The following is a 21,486-nucleotide window of genomic DNA, read 5'->3' as shown; positions in this document are numbered from 1 at the left end:
ATTTACTGAATTACTTTATAGTAATTTCAAACAGTTCATGGGAACGAACTGTATAGTAACAGCAATTCGTCTCAATAGTAGCCAAAACTCTAAAAAACGGAATTTTAATATCAATAGATGCATCAAAAGAAACAGATTTTTATGCTGATTTTTAATATTTTATATTAAAAAACGAACTATAGCCTATAGTAATTGAACTACGACCACGCCCCATAGTAAAAACTAAAGTACATAATGGATCGATACTAGAAATTGGAATTTTGTAATTATCCGGGTTGCAGCGGTAGCTAGCAACCTAGTAAGAGACGATCACCTCCAATGTTAAGAAATATAAAAACCCGTAGCTCCTAAAAAAGAGTCAGATCAAAACAAAAAGTACACCATTAGAACCGCCTTGTCCAAATCCTCCATAAAGGAAACTTACCGTCCTTTGGCTTGAATAACAAAGAAAATATATTGGCTTGAAAATCAAGAAAATAGACTTTTACCACGTTATTCTCCCCAAACGGGATATTTTTTCTTTCTTTTCCACAGATAGCTTGGCACTGGAACATCGTAGAGAGTTGTTCAATGGCTCATTTTAAAGGAAATCTCTAGATCTAGCGCTATGTGTACTTAATTTTTTTTTTAAATTAATTTTTTTTACGAAAAACTTAATTTCTTATATACAATATTAATCAATGACGTCATAGTCTTTGGATGTAGTTAGTACATAAAGTCTGGATCATCGAATTAAAGCTGAAACTAAGTAAAGAACAATTATGCCTACATATATTCACAGTGATGTATAAAATTTCCCATTACATCTGTAAACTGTTCCACAGTTGCTGGTTCATACCTTGGAAGCTTTTCACTAAACATGCAACATTTCTTTTGAATATTTATAATAAAGAACGACCTCTTACCTATGCTAAATATTATACGCCACTTAATTATAGTATAGGTTATCCGGGTTGCTACAGTAAAGAACGATCTCTCATCCATAGTAACTGATAATCCGGGTTGCAGCGGTAGCTAGCAACCTAGTAAGAGACGATCACGTCCAATGTTAAGAAATATAAAAACCCCTAACTCCTAAAAACAGAGTCAGATCAAAACAAAAAGTACACCATTAGAACCGCCTTGTCCGAAACCCCTATAAAGGAAACTTACCGCCCTACGGCTTGAATAACAAAGAAAATATATTGGCTTGATAATCAAGAAAATTGACTTTAACCACGTTATTCTCCACAAACGGGATATTTTTTTCTTTCTTTTCCACAGATAGCTTAGCACTGGAACATCGTAGAGAGTTGTTCAATGGCTCATTTTAAAGGAAATCTCTAGATCTAGCTCTATTTGTACTTAATTTTTTTTTTTAATTAATTTTTTTTACGAAAAACTTAATTTTTTATATACAATATTAAACAATGACGTCATAGTCTTTGGATGTAGTTAGTACATAAAGTCTGGATCATCGAATTAAAGCTGATCCGGGTTGCAGCGGTAGCTAGCAACCTAGTAAGAGACGATCACGTCCAATGTTAAGAAATATAAAAACCCATAGTTCTTAAAAAAAGAGTCAGATCAAAACAAAAAGTACACCATTAGAACCGCCTTGTCCGAAACCCCTGCATAGTAAAATTTCTGTCCCTTGGCTTGAACAGCAGGGGAAATATATTGGCTTGAAAATCAAGAAATGTGGCAGGTACTACAACATTCTGCCTAAACGGGATATTTTTTTCTTTTTTTTTTTCTTTTTTTTTTTATTTTTTATTTTCCACGGATAGCTTTACACTGGAACATTGTAAAGGGTTGTTCAATATCGCATTTTAAAGGAAATTAATTGGGTTAAAAATATATATTAACTAAAATAAATTATTTATAAAAGAGAATAAATTTTTCCACCAAAAACTGCATTTTTGATGTCTTTTCACACTGCAGTCTTTCAAACATAATCGTATTAATAGTAAGGAACGAACTCTTGCCCTTAGTAGTCTATGTCTTGTCAAATTAGCTAATTAATTTCTTCCGATTATTTTAAAAAAATTAAATTCAGGAATGTACTTATAAGAAAAGAAATTAGGAAAGGAAATTTTTTAACAACAATTTCCACTATGCTTCAAACTTTTGGTTTCCTTTCTTAAGGCTTTTGATTTGTTGTAATCCCTTGTTAAAATGTAAAGAAATATTTTTGAAATTAGTAACCGGGTTACAGCGGTAACTATCAATCTAGTAAAAGACGACCTTGCCCCATAGTAAAACATTAAGGATTATTATATCACACATTAAAAAACGATCATTGGAATAACAAACCATTGCATACATTGGACTTAGTTAGCTAATTGATTGTTTGAGGTTCGTCTTTTACCGTTTCAAAAAGAAAGAGCCGTAGGCCTTTTCCTGTTTGCAATCAGGTTTTATAATAATACATATAAAGTGGACGTTGTTTGTCTCTGAGAGACAATGACGTCATATCCAGCAGAAATAGCTGTCATTTCAACAAACATGTCGCACCCTACTTTTACACAAAGGATCGATATAGTTCATTATAAATTTGGACTAGTTAGTTTCATCAGATATTCTTTTACATTAAGGATTTAAAAATTGCCTGTGGTAGGAATTAAACCTGCGACATTCGGATTAGAATTCCTACACACTATCCATTGCACCGCGCATGCTATCATAACACCAAATTTAAAATAGTTTATGTCATTGCAACTAAGGACTCTGGTTCCTCCTTTACTAGCTTGCAACTACCCCTGCACCCATGATGGTTTTAACCTGTGATCTGGGTTGCAGAGGTAGTATAATAAAGAACGACCTCTTACCTATACTAAATTTTATACGCAACTTAATTATAGAATAGGTTAGTAATTCAACAGATGGCATGGTACTTCAATATTGTAGAGAGTTGTTCAATGGCTCATTTTGAAGGAAATTAATGGGGTTAAAAACGTTTTGTAATTAAAACAAATTATTTTTATTACATTAAGAAATTTTATATGTTCCTTAAGAAATCATCATAAGTAAAAATTTCCCATACAGAAATTGAACTCAAGCCTACTGGGTGAGAGCTATCCCAACCTCTAGACCATATACGATATATTAAAATATCCGATTAATGAAGTTTATGTTAAAGAACAAATTATAAATCTAGTTAGCTGCCTGATTATTTGAGGATCGTCTCTTACTATTCCAAAGAAGAAAAAGCCGTAGGCTTTTTCCTGTGTGTAATTTATTTTATATCCGGGTTGCAGTGGTCGCTAGCAACCTAGTAAAAGACGATCACCTCCAATGTAAAGAAATATAAAACCCCTAACTCCTAAAAAAAGATTCAGATCAAAACACAAAGTATACCATTAGAACCACCTTGTCCGAAACCCCTATTAAGTATTATATAACAAGGCCTTGGGGGTTGAAACAATCCCCAGAGATTAGGGGCAAGAGTTGTAAGCTACGCCCAGGGGGTATTTAAGGTTTTTATGGAATTATAATAAAGAACGACCTCTTGCCTATAGTAAATTTTATACGCCACTTAATTATAATATAGATTAGTAATTCCACAGATAGCTAGGACTGGAACATCATAGACAGTTGTTCAATGGCTCATTTTAAAGGAAATCAATGGGGTTAAAAAGGTTTTGTAATTAAAAAAAAATTAAACAGAATCCATTTTTTACGTTTACATTAAAATTACAGTAAAGAACGAACCTTAGCCCATAGTCAAAGATGATCATTAGAAGAACAAACTATTGCATACATTGGACTTAGTTAGATGTTGTAATAAAGAACAACCTCTTGGCTTTACTAAATTAGGTATGGCGTTGTAAGAGAATTAGCTCTGTCTGGAGTCGTGAGATAGATCCCAATACCCTACTTAATATTTATTCATTCTCTTATTCTTGCAAAGGGATTTTTTTAGTAAATACAAGTCTTGTCAAACTCATTGTAGAGAGCTAGAAATAAAATTACATTAACATTCTAAGAAATCATTATATAGATGATGAATTTTCCTTAATGATTAATATTAGACATAAATTAAAATCTTGTTTATGGTAAAAGACCAGTTAATAGATTATAAACCATAATTATTTTCTGAAAAATATATAATAAAGATCGAACTCTTCCCTATACTAACTTGCATACGCAACTTCACTATAGTTAAGATTACAGTATTTATATTTTTACATTAAAAGACGATCACTGAAATAACAAACCATTCCATACATTGGACTTAGTTAGCTACTTGATTGTTTGAGTTTCGTCTCTTACTATTTAAAAGAAGAAAAAGCCTTAGGCTTTTTCCTGTTTGTATTTATAGTTAAAAAAACTCAAGTCCAAAGAAACTGAACACTGTGGTTAATTCATATTATCTTCATTATTTTAGCTAGAATGTAAATAAACAAGTTTCTTTTTTAAATTTTAAATCGAAAAGATAGTGCTTTTAATTCAACATATTAAAAGTTCTCCTCTTTTTGATGTCTTTTCATACAGTAAAGAACGAGTCTTAGCCCATAGTAGCAGAAATAAGAATATCTAGGTTGCAGTGGTTATAATAAAGAACGACCTCTTGGATTTACTAAATTAGGTATGGTGTTGTAAGAGAATTAGCTTTGTCTGGAGTCGTGAGATCGATCCCAATACCCTACTTAATATTTATTCATTCTCTTATTCTTGCAAAGGGATTTTTTTAGTAAATACAAGTCTTGTCAAAATCATTGTAGAGAGCTAGAAATAAAATTAAATTAACATTATAAGAAATCATTATATAGATGATGAATTTTCCTTAATGATTAATATTAGACATAAATTAAAATCTTGTTTATGGTAAAAGACCAGTTAATAGATTATAAACCATAATTATTTTTTGAAAAATATCCGGGTTGCAGCGGTAGCTAGCAATCCGGGTTGCAGCGGTAGCTAGCAATTTATAATAAAGAACTATCTCTAGCCTATACTAACTGAAATGTTTAGTATAAAGAGCAACTTCAGAGATTGAAGAATTATATTAAGAAACGAACTATTGCAAATAGTAGGCCCGTTTTTTAGCACTAAGATCTTACATCTTTCTGCAGAGATTATCGTTTTTTAACTCATCTTTGTTCTAAGATCTTACAGCTCACTGGTGTTAGCAAAAAGTGTGAAGAACGCCAGTTTTTTGCCATATAGAACAATGATGAGAGACCTTTGATGATCTACTCATCATTGTTCTCAGACCGCCGATCAGAGCAGAATGATGGAAGACGTTTGCACAAAAACGACCAAAGATGTAAGATATTTGTTCAAAGATTTCACTTTTAAGCGTTTTCTGATAAAATGTTACATTAAAAGACGATCATTGGAATAAAAAGTTATTGCATGCATTGGACTTAGTTAGCAACTTGATTGTTTTAGGTTCGTCTCTTACTATTTCAAAGAAGAAAAAGCCGTAGGCTTTTTCCTGTTAGTAATTGAACTATAGTAATTGAACTACGACCACGCCCCATAGTAAAAACTAAAGTACATAATGGATCGATACTAGAAATTGGAATTTTGTAATTATCCGGGTTGCAGCGGTAGCTAGCAACCTAGTAAGAGACGATCACCTCCAATGTTAAGAAATATAAAAACCCGTAGCTCCTAAAAAAAGAGTCAGATCAAAACAAAAAGTACACCATTAGAACCGCCTTGTCCAAATCCTCCATAAAGGAAACTTACCGCCCTTTGGCTTGAATAACAAAGAAAATATATTGGCTTGAAAATCAAGAAAATAGACTTTTACCACGTTATTCTCCCCAAACGGGATATTTTTTTCTTTCTTTTCCACAGATAGCTTGGCACTGGAACATCGTAGAGAGTTGTTCAATGGCTCATTTTAAAGGAAATCCCTAGATCTAGCGCTATGTGTACTTAATTTTTTTTTTTAAATTAATTTTTTTTTACGAAAAACTTAATTTTTTATATACAATATTAATCAATGACGTCATAGTCTTTGGATGTAGTTAGTACATAAAGTCTGGATCATCGAATTAAAGCTGAAACTAAGTAAAGAACAATTATGCCTACATATATTCACAGTGATGTATAAAATTTCCCATTGCATCTGTAAACTGTTCCACAGTTGCTGGTTCATACCTTGGAAGCTTTTCACTAAACATGCAACATTTCTTTTGGATATCCGGGTTGCAGCGGTAGCTAGCAACCTAGTAAGAGACGATCACGTCTAATGTTAAGAAATATAAAAACCCATAGTTCTTAAAAAAACAGTCAGATCAAAACAAAAAGTACACCATTAGAACCGCCTTGTCCGAAACCCCTGCATAGTAAAATTTCTGTCCCTTGGCTTGAACAGCAAGGGACATATATTGGCTTGAAAATCAAGAACAGTGGCAGCTACTACAACATTCTGCCTAAACGGGATATTTTTTTCTTTTTTTTTTCTTTTTTTTTCTTTTTTCTTTTCCACAGATAGCTTGGCACTGGAACATCGTAAAGGGTTGTTCAATAGTGCATTTTAAAGGAAATTAATTGGGTTAAAAATCTATAGTAACTAAAATAAATTATTTCTAAAAGAGAATAAATTTTTCCACCAAAAACTGCATTTTTGATGTCTTTTCACACTGCAGTCTTTCAAACATAATCGTATACCAGCGGTAAGAATTGAACCCACGCCTCTGAAGAGACTGGTGGCTAACACCAGTGCCTTGGACCACTCGGCCAGGCTGCCTCTCATAAATAAATATATATGTGAATTTGGGTTGCAGCAGTAGCTAGCAACCTAGTAATAGACGATCAGTCCAATGCTAAGAAATATAAAAACCCAAAACTCCTAAAAATAGAGTCAGATCAAAACAAAAGTACATCATTAGAAATACCTTGTCTGAAACCCTACTAGATAAATAATGAACGTCATCATAGTTTTATATTAGAGCTATGACGTGAATAGAGTGACGTCATAATTAGTATATAAGGAATCCGGGTTGCAGCGGTAGCTAGCAACCTAGTAAGAGACGATCACGTCCAATGTTAAGAAATATAAAAACCCATAGTTCCTAAAAAAGGAGTCAGATCAAAACAAAAAGTACGCCATTCGAACCGCCTTGTCCGAAACCCCTGTATAGGAAACTTTCTGTCCCTTGGCTTGAACAGAAAGGGAAATATATTGGCTTGAAAATCAAGAAAAGTGGCAGCTACTACAACATTCTTCCTAAACGGGATATTTTTTTCTTTTTTTTTTCTTTGTTTCCAGAGATAGCTTGGCACTGGAACATCGTAGAGGGTTGTTCAATAGCTCATTTTAAAGGAAATTAATTGGGTTAAAAACCTTTTGTAACTAAAATAAATTATTTCTAAAAGAGAATAAATTTTTCCACCAAAAACTGCATTTTCGATGTCTTTTCACACTGCAGTCTTTCAAACATAATCATATACCAGCGGTAAGATTTGAACCCACGCCTCCGAAGAGACTGGTGGCTAACACCAGTGCCTTGGACCACTGGGCCAGGTTGCCTCTCATAAATAATATATATATGAATTACAATAAAGAACGACCTCTTGCCTATACTAATCCGGGTTGCAGCGGTAGCTAGCAACCTAGTAAGAGACGATCACGTCCAATGTTAAGAAATATAAAAACCCATAGTTCCTAAAAAGGAGTCAGATTAAATTCAAAAGTACACCATTAGAACCGCCTTGTCCGAAACCCCTGTCTAGGAAACTTTCAGTTCCTTGGCTTGAACAGAAAGGGAAATATATTGGCTTGAAAATCAAGAAAAGTGGCAGCTACTACAACATTCTGCCTAAACGGGATATTTTTTTTTTGTTTTTCTTTTTTTCTTTCTTTTCCACAGATAGCTTGGCACTGGAACATCAAAGAGAGTTGTTCAATGGCTCATTTTAAAGAAAATTAATTGGGTTAAAAATCTATAGTAACTAAAATAAATTATTTCTAAAAGAGAATAAATTTTTCCACCAAAAACTGCTTTTATGATGTCTTTTCACACTGCAGTCTTTCAAACATAATCGTATACCAGCGGTAAGATTTGAACCCACGCCTCCGAAGAGACTGGTGGCTAACACCAGTGCCTTGGACCACTCGGCCAGGCTGCCCCTCATAAATAATATATATGTGAATCTGGGTTGCAGCAGTAGCTAGCAACCTAGCAAAATCCGGGTTGCAGCGGTAGCTAGCAACCTAGTAAGAGACGATCACGTCCAAAGTTAAGAAATATAAAAACCCATAGTTCCTAAAAAGGAGTCAGATCAAATTCAAAAGTACACCATTAGAACCGCCTTGTCCGAAACCCCTGTATAGGAAACTTTCAGTCCCTCGGCTTGAACAGCAAGGGAAATATATTGGGTTGAAAATCAAGAAAAGTGGCAGCTATTACAACATTCTGCCTAAACGGCATATTTTTTTTCTTTTTTTTTCTTTTCCACAGATAGCTTGGCACTGGAACATCGTAGAGAGTTGTTCAATGTCTCATTTTAAAGGAAATCAATTGGGTTAAAAATCTTTTGTAACTAAAGTAAATTATTTCTAAAAGAGAATAAATTTTTCCACCAAAAACTGCATTTTTGATGTCTTTTCACACTGCAGTCTTTCAAACATAATCGTAAACCAGCGGTAAGATTTGAACCCACGCCTCCGAAGAGACTGGTGGCTAACACCAGTGCCTTGGACCACTCGGCAAGGCTGCCTCTCATAAATAATATTTATGTGAATCTGGGTTGCAGCAGTAGCTAGCAACCTAGCAAGAGACGATCAGTCCAATGCTAAGAAATATAAAAACCCAAAACTCCTAAAAATAGAGTCAGATCAAAACAAAAGTACATCATTAGAACTACCTTGTCTGAAACCTTACTAGATAAATAATGAATGTCGTCATAGTTTTCCGGGTTGCAGCGGTAGCTAGCAACCTAGTAAGAGACGATCACGTCCAATGTTAAGAAATATAAAAACCCATAACTCCTAAAATTTACATTAAAGGACGAACTATAGCCCATAGTAACTGGTATCCGGGTTGCGGTTGTAACGAGCAACCTAGTTAGAAACGATCCGGCCCCATAGTAAGAAATGAAATAGATACATTAAAAAACTATCATTGGAATAAAAACCATTGCATACATTGGACTTAGTTTTATTATAATAAAGAACGACCTCTTGCCTATACTAAATTTTATACGCCACTTAATTTTAGTATAGGTTAGTAAATCGACAGATAGCTTGGCACTAGGACATCGTAGAGAGTTGTTTAATGGCTCATTTTAAAGAAAGTTAAAAAAATACATTAAAAGACGATCATTGGAATAACTTACCACTACATACATTGGACTTAGTTAGCTACTTGATTGCTTGAGGTTTGTCTCTTACTATTTCAAAGAAGAAAAAGCCGTAGGCTTTTTCCTGTTTGTAATGATATAGCATAGAAAAAACCCAAGCTGTAACTGACGTCATCGTGGTTATCCGGGTTGCAGCGGTAGCTAGCATTATAATAAAGAACGACCTCTTGCCTATACTAAATTTTATAGGCCACTTAACTATAGTATATGCTAGTACAGTTATTATATTTAAGGTCAATATATTCAAATTTGCCACTAAAAGCCGGTCATTGGAATAAAAACCCAATACATACATTTGATTTAGTTAGCTACGTGATTGTTTGAGGCTAGTCTCTTACTATTTCAAAGAAGAAAAAGCCGTAGGCTTTTTCCTATTTGTAATCAATTAGAAAGAGTTCTACCTTTAAAATGAGTTATCCGGTTATAATAAAGATCGAACTCTTCCCTATACTAACTTGCATAGGCAACTTCACTATAGTGAATATTACAGTATTTATATTATACATCATTATAAATTATTAAAAGGTTCGAATGTTCGAAGATTTTTCCGGGTTGCAGCGGTAGCTAGCAACCTAGTAAGAGACGATCACGTCCAATGTTAAGAAATATAAAAACCCATAGTTCCTAAAAAAAAGAGTCAGATCAAAACAAAAAGTACACCATTAGAACCGCCTTGTCCAAAACCCCAGTATAGTAAAATTTCTGTCCCTTGGCTTGAACAGCAAGGGAAATATATTGGCTTGAAAATCAAGAAAAGTGGCAGCTACTACAACATTCTGCCTAAACGGGATATTTTTTTTCTTCTTTTTTTCTTTTTTTGTATCCAGAGATAGCTTGGCACTGGAACATCGTAGAGGGTTGTTCAATAGCTCATTTTAAAGGAAATTAATTGGGTTAAAAATCTATAGTAACTAAAATAAATTATTTCTAAAAGAGAATAAATTTTTCCACCAAAAACTGCATTTTTGATGTCTTTTCACACTGCAGTCTTTCAAACATAATCGTATACCATCGGTAAGATTTGAACCCACGCCTCCGAAGAGACTGGTGGCTAACACCAGTGCATTGGAGCATTTTTGATGTCTTTTCACACTGCAGTCTTTCAAACATAATCGTATACCAGCGGTAAGATTTGAACCCATGCCTCTGAAGAGATTATAATAAAGAACGACCTCTTACCTATGCTAAATATTATACGCCACTTAATTATAGTATAGGTTATCCGGGTTGCTACAGTAAAGAACGATCTCTCATCCATAGTAACTGATAAATGGTGGTTCCAGGGGTAGTACACTTGAGGTTCGTCTCTTACTATTTAAAAGAAGAAAAAGCCGTAGGCTTTTTCCTTTTTGTAATGATATAGCATAAAAGAAAACCCAAGTGGTAACTGATTCACAGTATCCGGGTTGCAGCGGTAGCTAGCAACCTAGTAAGAGACGATCACGTCCAATGTTAAGAAATATAAAACCCCTAACTCCTAAAAAAAAGAGTCAGATCAAAACAAAAAGTACACCATTAGAACCGCCTTGTCCGAAACCCCTATAAAGGAAACTTACCGTCCTTTGGCTTGAATAACAAAAAAAATATATTGGCTTGAAAATCAAGAAAATTGACTAACCACGTTATTCTCCACAAACGGGATATTTGTTTCTTTCTTCTTCTTCTTTTCCATAGATAGCGTGACACTGGAACATCGTAGAGAGTTGTTCAATGGCGCATTTTAAAGGAAATCTCTAGATCTAGTGCTATTTGTACTTAATTTTTTTTTATTATTGTTATTTAGAACGAGTTTTATATTTTGTCTCCACACAAAATGAGTTTATTTTTGTCTTCATTTAATAGAATTCTCACGTGAGGATTTATATAATATTTATTTATAAGTATCGTACCATTTATTCGCTGTTTTTGTTACACATATTTGAAACAGCAATTACAGTAAAGAACGATCTCTCTCCCATAGTAACTGATATGTTACATTATTTTATAATAAAGAACAAGCTCTAGCCCATAGCAGCTTAAATATTTTATATAAAGATTTTATAGTAAAAAATGAACTCAAGTCCAAAAGAACAGAACCCTGTGGTTCATTCATATATTCTTCAGTAGTTTAGCTAGGAGGTAACTAAACAAGTTTCTTTTATAAATTTGATATTTAAAAGACCTTGCTTTAAATTCTTTAAATTCAATTTTTTAAAATTTCTCCCCGACGGGGGATCGAACCCCGTTCTCCTGCATAACAAGTGGTTATAATAAAGAGCGAATATTCTACCGATTGTCTACTAATAACCGTATTGGCCGTAATAAGTGACATGACGTAATATCTAACAAATATTGTGTACTAATAACCACATATGACGAACTGAGTGACGTGACATAAAATTGAAATTACATTAAAAGACGATCATTGGAATACAAAACCATTGCTTACATTTTTACATCTGGGTTGCAGCAGTAGCTAGCAATTCGGGTTGTAGTGGTAGCTAACAACCTAGTAACAGAGAACCACGTCCAAAGTTAAGATAAATAAAATATTGATGTCAGTCAAAAGAATCTAATGTACTACCAATTAATATAAGTTTTAATTAGACTTTAAACAGATAAATATGTAAAAATTGTCCCTGGCAGGATTTTAACCTGCAGCCTTGGGATTAGAATCCGGGTTGCAGTGGTAGCTAGCAACCTAGTAAGAGACGATCACGTTCAATATTAAAAAATATAAAAACCAGTAACTCCTAAAAAAAAGGTCAGATCAAAACAAAAAGTACACCATTAGAACCGCCATGTCTGAAAACCCTGTATAGGAAACTTTCTCTTATTTGACTTTAACAGCAAGTCGTATATATTGGCTTGAAAATCAAGAAAATTGGCAGCTACTAGAGTATTCTGCCTAAATGGCATCTTTTTGTCTTTTTTCTTTTCCACAGATAGCTTGACACTGGAACATCGTAGAGAGTTGTTCAGTAGCTATTTTAAAGGAAATTAGTTGGGTAAAAAATCTTTTGTAACTAAAATAAATCATTTCTAACATTGTAGAGAGTTGTTCAATGGCTCATTTTAAAGGACATTTCCAGATCTAGTGCCGTCTGTACTTAATTTAAAAAAAAAATGCCTTTATATATTCACAGTGATGTCTATTATTTCCCATTACATCTGTAACCTGTTCCACAGTTGCCGGTTCATACCTTGGAAGCTTTCCATTAAATATACATCACTTTTTTTGCATATTACTATGAAGTTTTGAGAAAGGATTTCTAGCCGACTTTTCAACAAAATCCGCTCTTTCAGATAGGATTTTAATCTGTAATTTTGAATATTTTTCGTAATCCCGGTAAAACATTCGTAAAATGTTTTTCAATTTACATTTTTACATTAAAAGACGATCACTGAAATAACAAATCATTCCATACATTGGACTTAGTTAGCTACTTGACTGTTTGAGTTTCGTCTCTTACTATTTAAAAGAAGAAAAAGCCGTAGGCTTTTTACTGTTTTACAGTAAAAAACGATCTTTCGCCCAAGTAACTGATATACGGGGGTTCCCGGGGTAGCTACAAGCTATCCAGATTGTAGCAGTATCCGGGTTGCAGCGGCAGCTGTAACCCGGAGTCTCTTTGCTTAACAACAAAGAAAATATGTCGGCTTGCTATTAAACTAAACCCTAACAAAAAATTAAACTAATTTCAAAATTTTCAGGTATTTTCCAGTTTTTACATAAAGGATCGCTAAAGTTATCATAAATAGTGTCAGTCAAGAAGATCTCGTGTAGTAGTCATTAATAGAAGTTTTGTTTAGAGTTTACATAAAGGATCGATCTGAAAATTACTAAATAACAAACAATAGCATGTAATTGAGTCACTTAGTTGTATAATAATTATAATAAAGAACGATATTAATAAAGAACGACCTCAGGCCTATACTAAATTTTATAGGCCACTTAACCATAGTATAGGCTAGTACAGTTACATTTAAGGTCAATATATTAAAATTTTCAATTATTTTTATTGATAGCTGATTAACAAACTAAAAGAAATCGACTCTGGGTGGCCTTGAACCACCAACCCTTCGGTTAACGGCCTTTCACGTTAAAGATTGATCAATGACGTCAGAATTGTAGGTTTTAGCCAGGTCATCTCTTACTATTCCAATTAAAAATCCTCCCTAAGCCCTCAGTGTAAGGGTTGTAAGTTATGCCCTGGACGCATATCAAGTTTTTATACAAAGTGATGTCGTAGAACTACATATAGAATCGAGTTCATTTACATCACAGAGTAATCAGCTATATTGAGATGGCTGACATGGTATGACATTGTCGGCTGAATTATATAAGACTTTAGGGATTCTTATATGCATTACATACAGGAAAAAACTTATGACTTTGTCATAATTTGAATAGAAAAAACTGCAATAAGGAACGAACTGTAACCCATAGTAACTGAAATATTAAATCAAACAGTTCGTGGCCATAATAAAGATCCAGGTTACAGCGGTAGCTAGCAACCTAGTAAGACACGATCACGTCCTATGTTAAGAAATACAAAAACCCATAACTACTAAAAAAAAGTCAGATTAAAACAAAATGTATACCAATAAAACTGCCTTGTCTAAAACCCCTATATAGGAAACTTTCTGTCACTTGACTTTAACAGTAAGGGAAATATATTGGCTGGAAAATCAAGAAAAGTGGCAGCTACTACATCATTCTGCCTAGACGGCATCTTTTTTCTTTTTTTTCTTTTCCACAGATATCTTGGCACTGAAACATCGTAAAGAGTTATTAAATGGCTCATTTTAAAGGAAATTAATGGGGTCAAAAATCTTTTGTAACTTAATCCGTGTTGCAGCGGTAGCTAGCAACCTAGTAAGAGACGATCACGTCCAATGTTAAGAAATATAAAAACCCCTAACTCCTAAAAAAAGAGTCAGATCACAACAAAATTACACCATTAGAAGCATTAGAACTTTGGCTTGAATAACAAAGAAAATATATTGGCTTGACAATCAAGAAAATTGACTCTAACCACGTTATTCTCCACAAACGGCACATTTTCTTCTTTCTTCTTTTTTTATAATAAAGAACGACCTCTTGCCTATACTAAATTTGATACGCCACTTAGTTGTAGTATAGGTTAGTAATTCAACAGATAGCTTGGCACTGGAACATCATAGAGAGTTGTTCAATGGCTCATTTTAAAGAAAATTAATGGGGTTATCCGGGTTGCAGCGGTAGCTAGCAACCTAGTAAGAGACGATCACCTCCAATGTTAAGAAATATAAAACCCCCCAACTCCTAAAAAAAAGAGTCAGATCAAAACAAAAAGTACACCATTAAAACCGCCTTGTCCGAATCCTCTATGAAGGAAACTTACTGCCCTTTGGCTTGAATAACAAAGAAAATATATTGGCTTGAAAATCAAGAAAATAGACTTTTCCCACGTTATTCTCCACAAACGGGATATTTTTTCTTTCCGCTTTTTTTTCCTGCTCAGCTAGCTGGGCACTGGAAAATCATAGAGAGTTGTATAATAGCTCATTTTAAAGGCAATTGCAACATCTAGTCACTTTTGTAATTATTACAGTAAAGAACGATCTCTCTCAAATAGTAACTGATATGTTACATTAAAAGACGATCATTGGAATAAAAAGCTATTGCATGCATTGGACTTAGTTAGCTACTTGATCGTTTGAGGTTCGTCTCTTACTATTTGAAATAATAAAGAACGACCTCTTGCCTATACTAAATTTTATACGCCACTTAATTATAGTATAGGTTAGTAATTCAACAGATAGCTTGGCACTGGAACATCGAAGAGAGTTATTCATTATAATAAAGAACGACCTCTTGCCTATACTAAATTTTATACGCCACTTAATTATAGTACAAGTTAGTAATTACATTAAAAGACGATAACAGAAATAACAAACCATTCCATACATTGGACTTAGTTAGCTACTTGATTGTTTGAGTTTTGTCACTTACTATTTAAAAGAAGAAAAAGCCGTAGGCTTTTTCCTGTTTGTATTTACAGTAAAAAATTATAATAAAGAACGACCTCTTGCCAATACTAAATTTTATAGGCCACTTAACTATAGTATAGGCTAGTAAATCAAACAGTTCGCGGTAACGAACTGTATAGTAAGAGCGATTTGTCTCTAGTAACCGAAATTCTAAAAAACGGAATTTTAATATCAATAGATACATCAGAAGAATTGGATTTTAATGCTGATTTTAAATATATAAGTTTCGTTAGTCAATCAATCAATCAATCAATCAATCAATTTATTCAATCAATAAACTCAACAAAACACACTTCACTATAAACTCCCCCGTAAGGCTCTCTGGCCAGTAAAAAAACAGGGGAGAAACAAAAATGAAACAAATACAGAAAAAACAAAAACATTTTCAATATCATACATTCACACCTTTAAGAGACTCAACACAAGAAAGAAAAGAAATCAATAAATAAAAAAAAAATCATAAAATACAATGAATACAATGATCCACATAAAAATAAAGAAGCGAAAAAAAAAATCAAAAAATCAAAAACTAAGCAGGGGACTAACAAGCAATTAATTTATTCCGCGTGGATCACCCTATGATCAATCAACCAATCATTTTAATCAACCAATAAATTTATGACAAAAACACATCAATATAGAACCCCTCGTAAGGTTCTATGGCCAGGACAAAAACAGGGGAAAATAGAAATGGCATAAATAATAATAAAAAAAAAGTATTTTCAATATAATGCATTGCATTTCAACCATTCAAAGACGCAACACACACACACACACAAAACGAAGAAGAGAAAAAAAAAATAATTAAAACACCCAAACAAAAAGCGATTTTATGAGACCCCCCCCCCCCCCCAAAAAAAACAAAAAAAAAAAAAGATGTAGGACAATCCAATAAATTAAACTAAATTCTAAATATATATTTGAAACCAAACCAAAAAAAATATTAGACAAACTCAGTACCCCTCACAACAAATGTTTCCAACAGAATTTTTAAAACTGATTCAGGAAAAATGTGTTTTAGCTTCCTCAAAATTCAAAAACTCGTTGAGATCTTCAGATTAATTAGTCCAATATGATGCTTGAATGAAAGTTTTTCATCGAGAAGAATACCGAGAAATAGGACATATCGTTCCTTAAGTCTACTGAGAGAGCCCCTTGAAAGCTAGATATTAGATAACTCAGGGCACGCCAGAGAAATACGAGAAAAAATTAAAAAACTTGACTTCGAAACATTTACTGCATGGAAATTTTTAAAAAACCAACGCACGACTCTCTCAAAAAGGTCAAATAATTTGGGAAGCATCTCAGACTCAGTTCCTACTACAGTACCAATGGTACTGTCATCAGCGAAAGCAACGAGAGTGTCCACATCCTGCGAAAACGATGGATTTTTTTTTTAGTATCGAAAGGTTCAGGATGACATAGGTGACAGAAAACTGTAGGTTTTTGATTCATAACCGCAACTATAAAGTCACAAACATAAATCAAAAAAAGAAACGGTCCAAGAATAAAACCTTGAGGAACACCAAACTCAACTTCAGACAAAAAGTGGGAAAGGGAATCTACGGAGATAGTTCTACCTGACATATAGGAATAAAACCAAGCATGAGCCTGTCCTCTTACACCATTGTATGATAGCTTATACAGTAGAATCTTATGAGTTAAAGAGTCAAAAGTCTTACAGAGATCTAGGACTATAGCTGCAGGAATCAAACAAGAGTAAAATGCAGCGTTCAGAAAATTGAAAAGACTTACACACGCATCCTCGTTAGAATATTTCCGTTAGAAGCCAAACTTAAAATAATAAAAAAATATCTTAGTCTCTATAAAATTTAGTAGACGGGAAAGCATGGTCTTTTCAAAAATTTTCCTAAAAACAGACAGCAAAGATATAGGACGATAATTGACTGGGTCACTTCTTGGTCCACCTTTATATAAAACAATTACTCTAGCTCGCTTAAGAGAACTAAGGAAAATCCCATTTTCAAAAGAAAGATTTATAAGCTTCGTCAATGGAGAAATAATTGAAGGAAGAATGAACTTAACTACCATAGTTGGAATACAGTCAGGGCCAGACGACAAAAAACCCTTCAAGCTATTTACAATCCTGGCTACTTCAACATTAGAAGCCGGATATAACACCATCGATTTGAGACAAGGCGGATCAAGATAAGATTTGTAATCTGGTTGTGACTGTGAAGACCTGACTGAAGAAGCAGTGGTTTTCCCAATGTTGGCAAAATATGATGTAAATGCTTCTTGAACAGATGGAATACCCACAACAACCACATCACCAACTACAAGACTTGGAGGGATAGAAGGAGCCGGAGAAGAGCGTTTGAGGACGGAATTGATCACTTGCCAAGTTTTTCGAATATCTTTCCCACAATCCGAGAATTTTTGGGTATAATAAAGGAATTTAGCCTTCCGGCATAAAGAATTGAAAACATTCCTGGAGAGTTTGAGTTGCTGCAGACGTGCAGCATTCAAAGATGGCTTTGCTGACTTAAAAGCTTTCCAAAGATTATTTTTTCTTCTCCAACTCTTTAGAAGACCAGGGTTCATCCATGGGTTAAGAGGAATAAATCTTTTTGACCTTGAAGTAGAGGGGGACAGAACACATACGTCAAAAATAGACTCCTTCACTGACTCATAAAAATAGTCAAACTTTGAACAAAATCATTATCGTCACCAAAAATATTCCATGTCTTCTCAGCTAAATGGGATCTAATGTGGATCAATTTATTCAAACCAAACCTAAAATAAGCTGAAGCAGATGATAGAATGTCCCTATTCAATGTTTTTTTAAGGATAAAAATGGAAAATACAGGAAAATGGTCTGAAATATCACTCACTACAACAGATGTCCGAACCAAATCAAGAGACGAAAAAATGTTATCAATTAAAGACGCTGACGTTTCAATTACACGTGTCGGAGTACAGGTTGTTGGTAGAACCCCAGCAGCGAGCATATCTGAGAGAAAATTCACCGTAGTAGAGGAAGCTATGTTAATTAGTTCACATGGACGTCTGCCTATTAAATCCAAGACCTCATCAAGGACCTGAAGAAAAGAAGGGACAGATCCACTGGGAGATCTATCAAAATTACCAATTATCAAAACCTTATTTTTTAAATTGATTTCAATAAACAGGAATTCAAAAACCCCTTCGTCATTCCTTGACAGATCGCTTCGAACAATATAAGGAAAAATATCAGAAATATACATTACTAGTCCACCCTTTGCCATCCTTCTGCGATTTAGTCGCACCATTCTGTAACCGGGTATATCCAAAAGCATTTCATTGCTAGAATTAAGAAAAGTCTCACATAATCCGATAACATTAGGTCGCCCACCAAAAACAATCTGCCTCAACTGATCAATCGATGAGCAAAGACCCTGAGTATTGAGTTGAAAGACCGAAAAATGATCATCTCGTCTAGTAGCCCACTTTAAATCAAAAGCATACTTACGAGCCTGATCCATCAAAAGTTACGAGCTTGAGAAAATTTGCCTTATTTTCAAAAAAAGGGAAAAACATCCCCTAAAAGTCATAGAATCTTAATGAAAATCACACCATCAGATTCAGCGTATCAGAGAACCTTATTGTAGAGGTTTCAAGCTCCTATCTGCAAAAGTATGGAGTTTTTTATTTTTGCCAGAAGAAAGATCGCAGATGCGTGTTTATTTGTTTGCCTTTTTCTTTTTACCAAGGGTCATCGTATCGACCCAGTGGTACTAGAATGTCGTGAGAGGGCTCATTCAAACGGAAATTAAAAGTTCTAGTGCCTTTTTAATAAAAAAAAACAATTATATTAAAGGACGAGCTATATCCCATAGTAACTGAAAATTTAAATAAATGATTAAATACAAGATGATGCGGCAAACACTTATATTTCGAAAAGATAATAGAATATTTTTTCTTAAGATCAGGGTTGTAGCAGCTGCTGCAACCTAGTAAGTGGCAAACCACGGCCCATAGTAACCAAAAGTTAAAAGCACTTTTTGAAAAGAAATTCTAAATGAGACAAAATCGTCACCTGACACTGATTCAGAGATGGTAACTACTTCTTCGGTTTATCTTAAAAGTAAAAGTTTATTTCGAAAGCAAATTTTTGGTGATTTCAAAAAAATCCTGAAACTCCTCGAAAATAGCATATGATTGTACTGAAAAGTTCTCCATTGGGATCAGCATTGTCAAAAACAATATATAGGAGAATTACAGTTTTCCACCTTGAACAAAAGGAAAATCACGTTTTGGCAAGGGTAGTTTATAATAAAGAACGACCTCTTACCTATGCTAAATATTATACGCCACTTAATTATAGTATAGGTTATCCGGGTTGCTACAGTAAAGAACGATCTCTCATCCATAGTAACTGATAATCCGGGTTGCAGCGGTAGCTAGCAACCTAGTAAGAGACGATCACGTCCAATGTTAAGAAATATAAAAACCCCTAACTCCTAAAAAAAGAGTCAGATCACAACAAAATTACACCATTAGAAGCATTAGAACTTTGGCTTGAATAACAAAGAAAATATATTGGCTTGACAATCAAGAAAATTGACTCTAACCACGTTATTCTCCACAAACGGCACATTTTCTTCTTTCTTCTTTTTTTATAATAAAGAACGGCCTATACTAAATTTGATACGCCACTTAGTTATAGTATAGGTTAGTAATTCAACAGATAGCTTGGCACTGGAACATCATAGAGAGTTGTTCAATGGCTCATTTTAAAGAAAATTAATGGGGTTATCCGGGTTGCAGCGGTAGCTAGCAACCTAGTAAGAGACGATCACCTCCAATGTTAAGAAATATAAAACCCCCCAACTCCTAAAAAAAAGAGTCAGATCAAAACAAAAAGTACACCATTAGAACCGCCTTGTCCGAATCCTCTATGAAGGAAACTTACTGCCCTTTGGCTTGAATAACAAAGAAAATATATTGGCTTGAAAATCAAGAAAATAGACTTTTACCACGTTATTCTCCACAAACGGGATATTTTTTCTTTCCGCTTTTTTTCCTGCTCAGCTAGCTGGGCACTGGAAAATCATAGAGAGTTGTATAATAGCTCATTTTAAAGGCAATTGCAACATCTAGTCACTTTTGTAATTATTACGGTAAAGAACGATCTCTCTCCCATAGTAACTGATATGTTACATTAAAAGACGATCATTGGAATAAAAAGCTATTGCATGCATTGGACTTAGTTAGCTACTTGATCGTTTGAGGTTCGTCTCTTACTATTTGAAATAATAAAGAACGACCTCTTGCCTATACTAAATTTTATACGCCACTTAATTATAGTATAGGTTAGTAATTCAACAGATAGCTTGGCACTGGAACATCGAAGAGAGTTATTCATTATAATAAAGAACGACCTCTTGCCTATACTAAATTTTATACGCCACTTAATTATAGTACAAGTTAGTAATTACATTAAAAGACGATCACAGAAATAACAAACCATTCCATACATTGGACTTAGTTAGCTACTTGATTGTTTGAGTTTTGTCACTTACTATTTAAAAGAAGAAAAAGCCGTAGGCTTTTTCCTGTTTGTATTTACAGTAAAAAATTATAATAAAGAACGACCTCTTGCCAATACTAAATTTTATAGGCCACTTAACTATAGTATAGGCTAGTAAATCAAACAGTTCGCGGTAACGAACTGTATAGTAAGAGCGATTTGTCTCTAGTAACCGAAATTCTAAAAAACGGAATTTTAATATCAATAGATACGTTTTTGTCATAAATTTATTGGTTGATTAAAATGATTGGTTGATTGATCATAGGGTGATCCACGCGGAATAAATTGATTGCTTGTTAGTCCCCTGCTTAGTTTTTGATTTTTGATTTTTTTTTTTTGCTTCTTTATTTTTATGTGGATCATTGTATTTTATGATTTTTTTTTTATTTATTTATTTTTTTTTCTTTTTTGTGTTGAGTCTCTTAAAGGTGTGAATGTATGATGTTGAAAATGTTTTTTTTTTTTATGTATTTTTTTCATTTTTGTTGCTCACCTGTCTTTTTAATGGCCATAGAGCCTTACGGAAGAGTTTATATTGAAGTGTATTTTGTTGAGTTTATTGATTGAATAAATTGATTGATTGATTGATTGATGGATTGGTTGATTAAACTTGACGAAACTTATATATTTAAAAT

The sequence above is a fragment of the Artemia sp. Qi Xiang Cuo genome, chromosome 3, assembly GCF_049724085.1.
Source record: "Artemia sp. Qi Xiang Cuo chromosome 3, ASM4972408v1, whole genome shotgun sequence".
NCBI classification, from domain to species: domain Eukaryota; kingdom Metazoa; phylum Arthropoda; class Branchiopoda; order Anostraca; family Artemiidae; genus Artemia; species Artemia sp. Qi Xiang Cuo.
The sequence above is the reverse complement of the archived record's forward strand: the minus strand, read 5'-3'. Positions refer to the sequence as shown.